Source organism: Leopardus geoffroyi, chromosome D3 (assembly GCF_018350155.1).
Source record: "Leopardus geoffroyi isolate Oge1 chromosome D3, O.geoffroyi_Oge1_pat1.0, whole genome shotgun sequence".
NCBI classification, from domain to species: Eukaryota; Metazoa; Chordata; class Mammalia; order Carnivora; family Felidae; genus Leopardus; species Leopardus geoffroyi.
In genome coordinates, this window is record NC_059339.1 from 25256429 (window position 1) to 25263373 (window position 6945).

Here is a 6945-nt window from a genome sequence, read left to right on the forward strand (position 1 = left end):
TTGAGAGAGAGAGAGAGAGAGAGAGCGCGCACACACAAGTGGGGGAGGGGCAGAGAGAGAGAGGGAGACACAGAATCCGAAGCAGGCTCCAGGCTCCGAGCCGTCAGCACAGAGCCCAATGCTGGGCCCGAACTCACAGACCGTGAGAGTGTGGCCTGAGCCAAAGTTGGACGGTCAACAGACTGAGCCACCCAGATGCCCCTGGGCTACACTTTTACTACGGAATTGTGGACCACTGTGGTCCAGAGAGGGCAGGGGACTTGCCCAAAGGCACACAGTGTGTCAGTGGCTGAGTGAAAAAGTCGAAGCCAGGATTCTTGACCCTTGGCCCAAGGTTTATTTTAGACCATCCCGCAAAATGCTCAAAGAAGCGGCCAATTCGCTGAGCGACGATTTTGTATTTTTGTTTCTTTGGAGCAACCTATACAGAAGGTACCATTATTTCTCCTACGTGACTGATGGAGGAACGTGTTCGAGGCGGTTCGAACATGCTCGAACATGTTGCTCGAACGTGAGGAGGTTGCTCAGGGTCATTCTGTGGAAGACCCAGGATTTGACACGAGGTGCCTGCCCCAACTGGAAACTCCAAATAGGATCTGCTTGCTATTTTGGCTCTTTCAGAGGGAAATCAATGGCGTTCGACTGAGTCAGCCTTAAAATCTACTCTCTTGAGAGCTTTCATCCGAAGCTCCTCCCGCATCTCCCAGAGCTCACAGAGAGTCCTTGCGCTGTCCCCGGGAAGAGCCACCAGGCCCCGGGGCCTGAGGCGGCCAAGAGGGCTTTGTCTGTCTTGTTGTCAACAACAATTTCCAGTGGGGCCCTGGTAGAGCCGACATGGCTCTGGTGTTGGAAAGCACGAGAAATCCCAGAGGGGTGGGGCGACTTCCGCAGCCACAGCGGGGGTCATGCCGCTCTGGACCCCCGACCGTCACCTCCCTCCGGTGTGGCCCCCCCAACCACGCACACCCACACTGCCTGAAAGACCCTGGGGCCCCTGGACATCGTCTTCATCTGTCTCTGGGGTCACCTGGTGACCCCTCTGCCCCACAGCTGCTTTCACCTGTAAAAGGGGGTTCAGTGCCTAAAGACGGGTTGAGGATACAATGGGACAGCCCCCGCAGCTCCCTGACACCAGCTGGAGTCAAAAGGTGACCGTGGTGCTCTGCGTCATCGTGCATTCCTCCGGAAGAATCTGAGTGGTCTATTTCACCTTTCCCGGCCGGACCCCGTGAGTCCCTGGCCAACCAGTGAGCAGCTCGCCCTAGGGTAGGCCCTTTGCTACGCCCAATCAGAGGGCCAGGGGCAGGTCACATGACCGGAGCAAAGTCGACTTCGGGAGTTCAGATTACCGCGTAAGGATCCTCCCGGAAATGGGTGAGGGTGGTCTCGGCTCCCTGAATCCAACCGGGAACAGCCGGTGAGGAGCAGAGGACCAAAGCCCTTTGTGCCTTCTGCCGGCTGGGTGCCTTTGGACAAGTCCCCGGAAGAAGGTGCGTGTGTCATTTGCGAAGTGGCACAACCGCAAACCATCTGTTTTCCCAGCACCACCGTGCGCGTCCGGCTGCATAATTCAAACCAGGCTGCCGGCACAGGGGCTGGCACCGAGGAGGTTTTCAGGACCTCTGGATTCCCCTTCAGACCCGAGGGGCTTGGACATCCTCTTCTCGGCCCTTTATTGAAGACGGCTCGCCCAAAGGTGACGACAGTCTGAACCGAGAGGGCTCATCTAGTTTTCAGTCCCGCCGTGCCACCAATTTATTTTGGTCCGTGCACCTGTTGGCATCTTGGAGTGCAAAGGCCTACTAATTTTGAGCAGTAGCAGCAGCCGGGGTGGGTCTGATTTTAGCTAGCTCCCGTGCAGGGGTCTCGGGAGAGGACGCAGGCTCCGTCCACCGCAGCGCCTGGGGCGAGGCGGGCGCCCGTTGGTGTGGGGAGGTATTCCAGAGGGACTCACGCGCCTTGTCCCCACACGTCCACTACGGTTTCTCCAGAACTTTTATTTTGGCAGGTTTTGTACCAAGCCGGGCGCTTTTCATGTACCATCAGATTCGCTTTTCACCTCGAAGTTCCGATCAGCCAAGACTAACCGAGTGTTTGCTGCGCGCTCGGCCCTGGGGATGCAGAAAGGGACCTGGCCCGGCCGCCCCCTGCGGAGACCTCACGGTCTCGGGAGCAGTGAGAGCGCGCCAGGCGATCAGAGACCCGCACCGCACCCCCCAGCACGTAGCTACCTCTGAAGGGACCTCCGGGAAACGAATGAAAGCCATGTGCGTGATAGAGATAAGATAAAATTGCAGGAAGTAAGGCACGTTCCAATTCTCCTTGGGGAGATTTGGAGGAGGCTTCACAGCGGAAGTTCTTCTCTGCGCTGGGTCTTGAAGAAGATAAAGAAAGCGTTTCACCGCCCGGAGAAGGGAAGAGGGTGTAGCATGCATCGTTGGGGCTCCACCCGTATCTCTTGGCACGAAGAGTTGCTGCGCAAACCAGCCCTGCCCGATGGCCAGCACCGATAGCGCTTCGTCTGGGGGTTTGTCTGGCCCTCGGAGCTGGCTCCGCCCTCTGGAGGGGCAGGCAGGAGGGCGCTGGGAATCGGCCCTCTCCGGAAGCCCTCAACCACTAACAGCCAGGAGTGGGTGTATCAATACCCCAGCTCCCTCCCTTCATCGGTGTGTTGTGTCCAATCTGCCAGGGCTCCCCACTGAGAACCCCGGTAACCGCCTTCTCCACTCCTCCCGCCGCTCCCTGATTTGGCCTTCCTGCACACGCGGAGTAAACCACTCCTCTCCAGGCTCGCTTCTGGGGCAATCCAGACTGAGTCAGTGGAAGAGTTAGGTAACATTTTCTCTCCTGGCACAGCAGAGAGAAGCATGGGGTCGCTACCACGCTGTGTTGCTGAAATGCAATGGCTGACCCGCCATCAGTGGTTAGGGTTGGATTCCATGTTGGTGGCCGCCCCCATTCTGGTTTGGACCTACCCGCCCAAATCACTCTGATTTCGCAAGTACGCCGGGGCTCAGAAGGGTGAAGTGACTTGCTCAGAAACACAGAGCCGGTGGGCTTTGGATTACAGACTGGAGGCCCGAGGGCTGTGACTCCAGGCCTGCCGTATTTCCACACCCACCTTGAGCCCTTTCGGGGCTCAGTGACTCAGTTTCTCTGCTTTTCACTGTGTGCTGCTTTGGAGGGGCCGGGCGCAAGGTCCGAAATGTCCGTGGGCCGGAGACCCTCCTTTGTCCTCAGCCACAAACCATCTCGTTCCCTGGGAGCGGCTGCCGGGCCCCACGGTCTCCGGAACGAAACAGGGGGGACACCTGGGATGGGGGTGTGTGTGGGCGGGCCCATGTCAGCAGCAAGTGGTGCTGTGCGAGCAGCCCTGCTGGTGGGGCCCAGGTGCTGGCTTCTCCGAGGAGCTGGCAGTGAAGGTTGGTTGAGCGAACTCCGAACGTGTGGGGAAAGTGAGGCCGGGGAGGGTCCCTGCAGAAGGGGCGTATGTGAAGACCTTGTTAGGAAGGGAGGCACTTCCATGAGTAACAGGCGGGTGGTTTCCCAAGTGGGGGTGTAACGGGCACTTGATTTTCCCCTCCTCCCATGCCTGCTCGGGGCTGCTGTGGGGGTTCCTCCCTAGTTCCATTCTCAGCCCCGTGGGGGTAGCGCAGAGCTCACCCTCCACTCCAGGGAGGCCCCTGAGAGGCTTTAACCCGTCAGCCTTTTCCACCCCCAGGGCATAGTGATTGGCTCAGGGGTAGATTACGGGGATCCCATCAAGAACCAATGAGATCCGAGGAGGTGTTTCTTGGGTTTCCAGGAAAGAGACACTTCTCTCTCCTACTTGAGATTGAGGACTAAGGAAGTAATAGCCGGGTTGGAGGTGGCCACATTGCTACCAAGTCAAGAGACCCTGAAACTTCTGGGTGTCTTATAGGGGGTGCACAGTACCTTGGAGCTACTAGATGTGGCTGAAGGAGAGAGAGAGAGAGGTGAGAGAGAAGCAGGCACCCCAGAAGGCAGAAGAACTGGGACCTTGGAGACCTTGAGTTGCTGGATCAAGCCTTGCCTGAAAGTAGCCAACCCTAGATACTTCAATGCAGAAGTTCATAAGTTTCTTTCTGTTCTTTAAGAGAAGGGCAAGATTTATTGAAGTAGAGCTTACTTATGGTCGAGTTCATGTTCTTCAACGTACAGGTCTACGCGTATTGACAAACACAGACAGTCCTGTAGTTTCTACCACCACTGGGATGTAGTACCATTCCGTCGTTCCCCCCCCCCTCCCCCCACATTCCCTCATATCTTGTTCTCCATTTTTTTTCCCTTAAGGACAATTTGAATTTGGTTTTGTGTGATGCCCATAGCAAGAGTCCTACCCGGTAAAAGGGGCCATCCCAAGGACCAATTCCCCAGGATCACCTTCTTTTCTCACCATTCCTTCTCACCCCCTCCCCGCAAAGGTTAACCCAATGCTCACGATGCACTGTGGTGACCACTGACCCTCATTCCTACGTCTTTCTCCAGCAGCCACCTTGGGCATCCCCATTTGGGTTTGGAGCAGACAGTACCACACGAATCACAAAACCTGCTATGGTGGGCGGTGGGCAGAAACGTGGTTCCCCTCAGTCCCCACTCAACGGGCTCCTGGAGGCCCCGGGGTGTTTCCCGAGCCTGGGAATGGGGAGCAGGGGCAGATCCACAGCACGGATCATTAAGATCCTACCGCTGGTGAGAGGTTGATGTTTTGCAACCGCTTCCCTCACGAGGGAGCTGACCTTTCTGCGCTCAATAAACCGGCTGCTGCGAAACAGCGGGTTCCCCGGTGGCCGGGTACCCAAAGACAAGGTGACGATGGTATTTCTGGCGGGAGGCAGCAGGTGGAGGAGAGGGGAGAAGGGGGCTGGGGGCTGGGAAGCCTGGGTTCTGATCCTGACCCGCTGTGTGGCTTGGGGGCAATCACTCTCCGAAGGTTTCTGTACTTCATGGGCACCTGTTGTGTGCCAGGCACCTTGACGATGGATGTTGTTGTCACTGTGCAAAAGGACTCATAGATACTGACTCTCAGGGCTGGAGGGGACCCTGTAAGTCCCCTCTGGTTGTAGCATGGGGGAACCTGAGTCCCAAGGAGAGGACCACCCCTTTAAGGCTGCGCCACGCTCGATGGCTTGCAAAGCCCTCCCTGAGCCACTCTGACCGTGAGCTCCCCACATGCTGAGATTAGATCTGGGGAAGACATTGCTTGGACCTGTCACCTGCAAAGGTCAAATCCAGGTTTACCTGCTCCCGCGGCAGCTGCTCCGGGGTCTGACAGCACTCGGACACCCTCCTTTTCCCTGGCGGGGACCTTTTCTGCTCTATCTTCAACTTTTTCGTACAAAGAAACCCAGAGGCCAGGGAGCCGGACAGACCGGGGTTCTGGTGCCGGTGGGTTGTGGGATCCCGCCCTTGACCTCAAGATCGTGGTATGGAGCCACACATCGTGACCGTGAGGTTAAGCCTGCGGTGGCCCTGAGTGTCTGAAGGGCTGTGAGGCAAGAATAGGACCTGGCAGTGGACTGGTGATTCGCTGGGTCAGGGATGGGGGCCCAAGAACGTGGAGGGGGGCGGGGAGGCTGATGCTGCCGGTCCGGGAACCACACTTTGAGAGCCAAGGAGCTTAGATGAACCCAGATCCCTCAAGGGCAGCAACGCTGAGCGGCTTCTTCGATGTTCTGCCGTGCCCGCTCACCACCCCCACGATCCAAGAGCCCCAGTGAGCTTTCGGAGGGCCTGGCAAACCCAGAAGCGGGGCCCAAAAGCCTCGAACCGAGAGCTCTGCAGCAATGACGTTGGCCTCTTCAGCAAATACAATGCTGCATAGGTAAGAAAATGACAGCGCTTCGGGGATCAATGCTCCCGCGATGAACTGGAGGCCAGCGCTCAGGGTGGCGGTGGGGGTCGGGGTGACAGCTCCCCGAAGCCTCTGCACCCGCCCCCCCCCCCACACCAGGCTGCGGGCCCCGCACAGCTCCTGCCAGGCTGCCCTGATCTATCGGCTCTCCCCCGGGAACCTCCCAACTGCCCGTTGGTAAACAAAGCCTTTATTTCCCAGGCCGGTGGGGAAAATTTCAGGCCTTTATAATTAAGTGTCCCGGTGAAGGGCAGCTGCCGAATTCTGGCGCTGGGTGCCCGTCAGGCGGGTGATGGATGGTAACAACACATCATTCCGGTGGCAGCCCGGCTTTGAGCTATGGGGGTCGTATATCACGGCACGGCCGTCTGGTCTCACCGCGCTCGGGCACAAGAAGCGGGGCTCTGACTGGGGTGGGGGCGAAGAGGGGCCCGGGCTGGCCTGGCGTGGGGGGTGCCTCCCTTAGCCTCTCCTGGCACGGGCGGGCGAGGAGGCCGGGGGACAGAGCCGGCTGGCGGGTGTCCCCATGCCTAGTCTGTCCTGCCTCCCTCGCTCTTATCTTACTCTATAGCGTCACTCCGGGAGAAACCCAGAAGCCACGCTTGCTTCCTGCCTTTTCCTTCCTCCAACCGTCCATGCAGCCCTTCCGCCGCTTTTCTGTTGATTTGGTCCCTAAAGGGCTCTGGAATTCATCTGCCTTCCTGCACCTGACAGGCAGCATCCACACCCCAGCCACCACCTCTCCCTCTCTTGCTCTGTCCTCCCCTGCGGGTGGGATGTCACCCTCCCCGCCCCGGCCCCCGCCCCTGCAAGTGGCCCCGCCGACTTGCTGGGCTCACTGGAATGAAGCCACGGCGTGGCACTTCCCACGTCCAAGGCTCAAGAAGCCTGGCAGCTTTCCCTCATGCTTTGCCGTCGTCATGAGGAGGACGTGTCCACGCGAGCCCTCTGGTCCCGCGAGGAGGATGAGGGACAGGTAGGGCAGAGCCGCTCCCACGCCCGGTGTAGGGCAAAGCGCCTCCAGCCCCCAGCGGGCCCCAGGCCGTGTGAACCGTAATCACAGATGGGAG

At 58.6% G+C, this 6945-nt stretch overlaps 1 long non-coding RNA gene across 1 annotated transcript; it reads left to right on the forward strand.

The window, feature by feature from the left end:
* Positions 1-201: 201 nt before the first annotated feature.
* On the forward strand, positions 202-2792 carry LOC123587629. The gene is made up of 2 exons (XR_006707426.1): positions 202-1830; positions 2009-2792. It is a non-coding gene; the product is annotated as an uncharacterized LOC123587629 (long non-coding RNA).
* Positions 2793-6945: the final 4153 nt, after the last annotated feature.